This window comes from Alligator sinensis, unplaced genomic scaffold (genome assembly GCF_000455745.1).
Source record: "Alligator sinensis unplaced genomic scaffold, ASM45574v1 scaffold71_1, whole genome shotgun sequence".
Classification (NCBI taxonomy): domain Eukaryota; kingdom Metazoa; phylum Chordata; order Crocodylia; family Alligatoridae; genus Alligator; species Alligator sinensis.
Window position 1 is genome coordinate 4,851,876 of NW_005841834.1, and position 8,522 is coordinate 4,860,397.

Below are 8,522 nucleotides of genomic sequence, written 5' to 3' on the forward strand. Positions count from 1 at the left end.
TGAATTTACCTTGCATATAACTTTTTTGGTATAAAAAGGGCCATCGCATAAGGGTAAATTTGCACATACAGAGCCCACATAAAGTGAGGGAAACCTGTAACACATTCTCTTTACAAAGTACTACGAGGCAGACATGGATTCAGTTGTATTGGTGAGCATGCTGTGGCTGCTCTGGCTTACCTGGTATGAGGAATTGTACATTAGATCCTCTGCTGCAGCTTTGGAGGTTCACTGCAGAACTTTTGTGCCGCCTTAGTCCTGGGTTGCCCTGATAGCTGAAGACCTTCAGCATTACTTGACCAGCTCAAAGGGCCTGTTTATTTTACAGCAGCCATCTCCATGGCGCTGCACCTCCACCCTTGACAAACCACTCCATTCTCTTCCCCAGTGTGGTGGACTCGCTGCTTTTACCCAGCAAGCCAGGCTTGGAGAAGGACATTTTGGATTGGTGGGACATTTCCACCAATCAGGTAACAGCTGGGAGGGGCTTGCCCCACTCCTGCTCGGAGAGGGAGAGGGGGGCAAAGAGCCTGATTGAAGACTATGCTTCGCAGGTCTAGCAGACTTTGGGGTGAGGCCTCCGGTGTAAATAAAAGCCCATTGTGCTCAGCATACTGGGCAGATGCAATGATGGGAGGGTAAGGAGAGAAGAGCTCCAGAGAAGACTCATTGGGATCCCATCTGAGCCTTGATGGTGCACGGGTCAGCGCACGGCACTCAGGCTCTGAGAGCTGCTCGAGGCAGCTTGAGCCTGCAAACCTGGCAAGTGTCTGGGTGGGCAGTGCATGGGTCAGTGCAAGGAGAGCTGGCCCTGGGAGCAGCTCAAGGCTGCTCAGGCACCACACAGTATGCAGGTTAGCACAGCGAGTTGACCTCGAGAGCAGCTCGAGGCTGCTCAAGTTAGTCTTGACTCCAGGCCGGGTAGCCGAAACCCCATAGTGTGGCTCAGCATTAAACTAAAAGAGCCCTGGTGCCCAGAGCAGGGCCCGGGAAGGGGAAGGACTCCTGGCATGAGGCCGGGGAGCTGGAGTCAGTAAGAGCTTAACTCCTGTAGGTGCTCCCTGGGTGCCTAGTGAGGGGCATCAGGCTGTCGAGAGGAGCCAGAGGCACCGCCAGAGAGACCCTTGCAGGACTGGCCACCTTGCCTGGTCTGCTTCAGAGCGGGAGTGGGAGTTGCTGGGGAAGCGGGTCCCACAAGGGAGGCAGGATTGGGAGAGAAGGGTCTGTAGCCTCCACCCTCCTCCACTGTGGGGGGGGGTGTCCACATCCTGGGGCCCTAAGGGGGAGTGGCACCAGGGAACACCCCATGGGGTGCTGAGTGCACCCCATATTTTGTGATTGATGTTTGCTTCATACTGTTGATGTTAATATAGTTATGGGTACTCCTTATGGGTTTACCTATTTTCATTACCTATATATATTTACTGCCTATTATCTGAACTTCCCTGTATTGTTGCCTATGTACGTCTATTGCATTGCTACCTCAACTTACCTGGGTTTATCTGAATTGATGCTTATATGTGCTTACTGTGTTGATGCCTTGACTTACCTGTGCCAGGGTGTTAATGTTCATCTGTGCAGGGGGGTTAATTATGTCCTACACCATGGATTACCTGTACTGAGTTCCCAGTTACTTGTTCTATGTTTTGCAGTCCCTCAAAGTGGTGCAATGTGTTGATTATTGTATATGGTGTCACATACCAATTCTACTGTAAATGTTTAATGTTTCTTATTCATATTTATTTTTGTATAGCAATAAATGTGTATATATAGTTGTGCTTTTGTAGCAAAACCCCCCGTTTTCCTTTTTTTTCTCTTAAAATTCATTCCCTCCCCTTCCCCAACCATTTCTGACTTTTTCTCTCCCTCTCTATTCCCTATAGATAAGTATAAGTGAGCCAAGACATAGGATACGCTTCAGCATTTTATTTTGGTAGCAAGTTGTATTTGTTTTGTTTTTTCTCCTTTATATTGTATAATTATTATGTTTATATTGATTTTTACTGTTCTATATTACTGTTTTACTGATACTATATGATTTCGGCCTACATATTTAAGTTAGCATAAGTCATGTCAAGTTTCCATCTTGTGTCCCCTGATGTTGTAACCTATGACTCATACCTACCCCTCCTATGTAAATTGGTTTCGGGATAAATTAGGGTGCTTGAGAGACAATGGCAGTAGGTCTAAAAATAGCTCCCTTTGAATGACCGAACCATCAAAACCAATACCTGGACCAATGACCCAGCCCTTGGAACCACCCTCAGCATTCAAGAAACAGAAGATGAGGCAACCCACCATTGTGCCAAGGCTGCACATGCTCAGTAGGAATACCTGGAGCCCTCTGGAACAGGACTGACCTTGCCTGGACAGGCCCTCCCATAGGAGATCAGAGGTAGTCTGCCCCATAAAAAGGGGCAGACTAATGAAGACTGACTCCTTGGGATGCCCTCTCCATCTGGACCAGCACCATGCCACACCACCTATCTACCCAGAGGCCCTGCTGGCAACCCCCCTCTGGACAAAGACACCTTTCCAGCCTGGATAGGTAGCTATCACCCCCACCCTCTCTTCAACCAAGGACTTGGACTCTGTTTCTCTTCCATATCTGGATTCCAACCCTTCCACTGAGTCTCTTTCTCCTGCTGCCATTGTGAGTGCATGTGTGTGTGTTTGTGTGTGTGTAAACCAATAACTTCAGGGGGCTGTGTAGTGTGTTGTCTGTTTAATAAACCTGTTAGTTTGAAACCCGAGTTGGGTTTCTGTCTGTTTCCTGACTGTTTCCTCCTTGCCACCACTTATCTGCCCCCCTCAATCTCTCAGCTGTCTGCCTCCGTTTCCAGCCCCAAGGTCCCAGGTGTCTGCCTCTCTCTTTCCTGGCTGTCTCTTCCTTGCCACCAGGCTTTTTCCCTTGCACCAGTGACCTCGAGTAACCCTGGGGCCACTTGACCTTAAGTAACCCCAAGCCTCAGTTCCTCAGCCCAGCTTCTCTCTAGTCTACCAGTTCTAATCCCAGTTCTGGCAATTTTCACTCCTTATACTTGCTCTCTCACCTTAACCTTCCCCCAGGTATCTCAAGTACCCCAAACACACACATACATACCATACCATCCAAGTTAGGAACTCATCTGTGTGTATTTGTAGGTGGGTGGTATGTGTGTGAACTGGTGAATATACACACACACACATATGTATGTCATCGTGTGTGTGATAAACGAATTAGTGATCTATGTATGTGTACGGAGTGTGTGGATATTGATAACTGATTGTTGACTAATTTTTGGTGTGTAGTGTGTATGTGCTTGAATTGGTGATAGGTACGCATGTGCCTAGGCTGGTTTGGATGTGTATGTGCCTGAGCTGTTTGTGCATGTGTATGCACCTAATTGATTTGTATGTTTGTATATGTGCAATTGTGCCACACCCTCCTGTCTAACAGCGCAATATTGAGATTCTGAGAGTTGGCCTGACCCCACAGGGCAACAACACTTTGTCCTGGCTTGGCTCTATAGAGGAAAGGGAACTGCTCCCCAGTGGCAGGCCCCTCTCACAGCACTCTTGCCTGACCACCCCATCCCTTCTGCTTGCAGACAGGGCACACTCCTGGGTGTACCTGGGCTACACCAGCATTGGTTTTTAAGGGGGCCCTTCAAGATACCCATGTCAAGGGAATTCTCCTTAAACAGGACATGGGGCTTTCAGGGCCCTTTATACCACCCAGGTCATTTTCCACACCATAAGAGAACCACAACAGAACTAAGATTTTCTTTCCAAGGACATGCAAATTGACACTGGTAAATTTAGATTACAGGATCCATAAGATAAAAACTAGAGATAAGTGTAACCCCCACTCTTTCAATGAGACAAGAAACAGGGTTGGGACAGTCTTTTCAGGTTTCGTTCTCAAAACACATGGGTATACCTGAAAGCAAAATGTTCACAGCACTTCTTAGCATTGCCTCCTGCAGTGGTAGCATGCAGTTATAGAAAGCAGTATCCCACAGGCCTCAAACTGGGCGTTTTCTTTACAAATCCTAATTCCTCCTTGAGTGGCCTCTTTCAAACAGTAAACAAAGTGCAACTCCTGGTTCCTAAGTCTACATGCTGGACCACTGTTCCATTAATATTAATTTGATAATCTCCTTTTATGCATTTAAACCTTTTACCTGTAGAGGTCCTTTCTCCTTTTCTTCTGGTATTGGAAATATAATTTCAGAAAGAAAGCAGAAGGGAGAGTAAGAAACAAAACCTTCTTAGCTCAATTCTCTATATAGAGTAATTCCCTAATAAATCCTTCCCTTGGGGAGGTGTGGGCAATCACACCAGTGGGGCCTTTTCAGAAGTATGCAATGTCTTAATTTTACTAGCTATGTGGGTGGGCAACAATAAGATGCCTATTCAGAGAAACTGATTTGTAGTTAATTAGTGTACTCCCAGAAAAAGGTCAATATAAGCAGGCTATCAAGCAGAGAGATTGCATATATTTATAAAACTATGTTTGTTTCACCTTAAATGGCTTTGGCTATGCATTTCACTTAGTTTTCAGCCCCAGAATCATCTATGAACAAGCACACCTTTGTATCATTGTTTCTATGTCTTAGGCTTGATTGCTTTTGTTGTTTAAAATTCAGGGCTCCAAGGTTCATGAGATTTCCCCCTAGCTGCAGCTGTTTCAGTTCTGTGATAAAGCTTGAGGGAGGGTAAAGCAGATACTAGGGGAAAACAAATTTGGTGAAGATTCCTTTGGTCAAGAAAGCTTTTAACTGAGACAAAGGAAGCTGAGTGGGTTTTTTTTATCCCAGCTACCCATTGTTTAAATAGTTCTCAAGTACTTTCAAATAAACTCCTTTACTATTCATTCAAGTAATTGTTTTTCTATCATCTAACTACCTAGTTTTAATTGGAAAAATCAGCCATTTTTACCCATAAAGTCTGGAATTACTTGTCTTTTTCCCCCTCAACCAGCCAGTACTTTTTAAGTATTAATTTAATTAATTAGTTCCTATACTTTCTCCCAGCTCTCTCACACAGCTTTTGCATTAGTTGATCTCAGAGTGCTTTACTCAGTGGCTTATTATTATTATGAGTCACAGAGAGATAATGTAACATGTCCACGTGTATGCACTGGGCCAGTCTTTGAATTAGCACTTAAATCTCCTGACCCCCTGGCCAGTGTTGTTTCCACTAAGCTGTATTGCCTCCTTCCCCTCTTCCCATATATTCAGTTGTTCCAAGTCCTTTTTTCTATTGCCTCTTTGAAGTCCATTTTCTTATTTTTTTTTAAACATCTAGATTTTAACATTGTGCTGCGTGAGACTTTTGGCTATGAATTTGCATAAAGAGGAAAAGGCAACAGCTAGGCTAGGGACAGAAATTATACATAAACAGGTATAAGTGATCAGAAACTTGTTCATAGGTGTAACACAACAGAAATGCAGTACACATAAACTGCTTTCAAAATGGCTGAAAGCAGTTTAAGATAAACTTGGATGGATGTAGTATCAGACTTAACTGATTTAGGTTAAATCGGTTTATTGGATTTATGTCCTAGATCTCCTCCAAATTCAAGTTAACTCAGTCCCCCAGTATCCCAGGATGTTTTGCACCATACTTGCAAGCCTCCTCCCTCCCCCCGCCATCACACACAAGGTAGGTGACACACACAAGGTAGGTGGGCTACCCTTGGCCAAGCTGTCTGCTCCAGCCCAGTAGGAAGACATGCTCTATTGCCCCCCAGCCTCTGGCCTGGGTCATTGCAGGCATGTGGCTGCATTTCAGGAATCAAAAGTTGAATGTCTGTTCACTTGCTTATCAGTTCAATCTATGCAGCTTAGACTAACCTACAAAGATTGACTCGATTCAACCTCAGACTTTTTGACTGTCTGTACTTAGCCCTATAGACTTTGTTTAATTTAGTGGCCTTCTTATGTTACCTGTATTTCTTCCCCCTCCTTTGACCCATTTTTCACAAGCCAAATGACTTCCCCTTCTTAAACAATCAGCCTTGATTATGAATAATTATTTCTATTGCAGTAGTAAGCATAGGTCCCAGCTGGGACTGAGGCCCTGTTGTTCTGGACACTACTAATGCTTAAGAAGAGAGTTTCTGCACTGAGATCATAATCTAAAAAGACCAGCAGAACAGGGCGGGGGGCATATGAAAGCAAAGAGAAAAAGTCACAGCATATAAAAGAGTGGCAGGTACAGTTTTTTTTTAGTACAATTTTTAACCCCCCCCCAACTGACTGGTTCTGGCAACATTCCCACTTCTGTGGCTAATGTCAAATCTAACCACCAGGCCAGTGTTTCCTGGCTGCTCCCTCTCCCCTCCAGCTCCATTCCAAAGCTCCAATTCTTCAAATGTGTGCTTCAGTCACCAAATTTTGTTTGAGCTTCTGTGTATGTGCAATATTTATGATTCACACATTCATGGACAGTTACACTCTCCCCTCCACCCTCAGAATCTTTTGAGTTCCCCCAAAAGGATAGATCCCAAATTTTGGGAAACACTGATGTGCATGACTACCTACACATGTGAACATCAAGCTATAGTTACAGCATCTATAGTTACAATGGCACTCATGGAAGTGATGTGGCTAGCACTGCATACTGCATATGGCTATCTTTGGCTTCCCGGCCTGGTGGCCAGCTGGATTGGTTGATAGCCACCTTCAGAACCAGTTTGAATGGAGACTCAAACACCTCTGAAGCCTCAGAAAAATGCCTTAATTTCAATACCACTTCATAGAATCATCATGGAAATTTAGGGTTGGAAAGGGATCTCAGGAGGTCATCTAGTCCAACCCCCTGTTCAAAGCAGGACCATCCCCAACTAGATCCTAGCCAAGGTTTTGTTTAACTGGGTCTTAAAAACCTCCAAGGATGGATCGTCCACAACCTCTCTGGGTAACCTGTTCCTGTGCTTTACTACCCTCCTAAGCGAGAAAGTTTCCTAATATCTTACCTAAACTTCCCTTGCTGCAACTTGAGACAAGTCCAAGTGCATGGGATTGTTCTATCCTAAGTGAAGGACTTTGTACTTCTCCGTATTGAACCTCATGAGATTACCTTTGGTCCAATCCTTCAATTTGTCGAGGTTTCTCTTGAATCCTAGTCCTACCCTCCCCAGCTTGGTGTCATCTGCAAACTTACTGAGTTCTATCCCATCCCATCTATCCCATCTTCCAGGTCATTGATGAAAATATTGAACAACTAGACATTGTGCCATTGACTACATCCTCTGAGGCCAATGATCTAGTCAGTTTCTATCCACTTTACAGTCCATTCATCTAACCCATATTTCCTTAGCTTGCTTGCAAGAATGTTGTGGGAGACCATATCAAAAGCTATGCTAAGGTCAAAGTATGTCACATCCATTGTACTCCCTGCATCCACAGAGCCAGTCATCTTGTTAAGCATTTCCTAGTAGCAATGTAGCAGGCTGGAGATGTGTCTTGTTCATGCTGCTTTTGCCTAGTGCCTTTTTCTCTTCTGAAAAAGGAGATAAGAGGAATAATGGGATTATTTTTAAGTGGTTGACTCCTGGTGTGGAATATGGAGATGCAACGCAGTAACTATCTCACAATGTACTGGGGAGGCAGTGTTCCAATGGACACTGAAATGTCCATCCACAACGCTATGTGGCAAATTTTCCCTCTGCTGGATCTCAGCTCCCCCTGGCTCCAGACCACTCTGTCACCACTGCAAGAACCCAGCCCCAGAGCAGATCCCCGCCTATCTGTATGCCCTGCCAGTGCTGCTGGGGCCGGTCTCCATGGAAAACCTGAGCCTGAGCTGTCACAGTGCCACTGCTCCTGGGCTCTCCATGGAAATCAGCTGCAGTGATGCAGGCAGGGGCTGCTGGGAAATGGAGTCTGCTGTGGGCCAGATTCAACCCATGGGCCAGACTGCATGCCCATGGTCTAACATTTTTTCCAATTATTAAGTCCGTTCAGTGGGAAACATCATCAAACAGGCTCTGTTTCAAGAATCTGACAGCCAATATGTCAGTCCTATCACAGTAAATTGAATGGAATTTCATTTGTCTTCTTTGGAAAGTCGGAGTTCTGCACTAAATATACCAGGATTTGAACCTGTAACCCATCCTTTTCAATTCACAATAGCACTAGAAATAGCTTCTCTGTCTGTGACAAGTTTAGCTTTTGGAAATGCCAAAGCTTATAATACTGGTATACTATAAATAGAGGAGACACTTTATTCAATAAAGCTGCTGCCATAATAAAATATGGGTCTACAGAGATATTTTCCTAACATCTCCATAATAATCTACATATGAAAAAGTATTACATAACAGAAAATTGTTCTAATATGTTTGTAACTGTTTTTCTGAAAGGAATAACTTGGCAAAATACTGGACCTCCACCAAGCATTAACAATACCAGACTGTAATATGAAATGTGTTTTTAATTGTCTAATTATAATGCGTTTGCATCCATAATAGAAAAAGGAAAGAATGACATCAGTCTAAAATATACCTACCAAAAGCACAGTTCTCCAGCAGG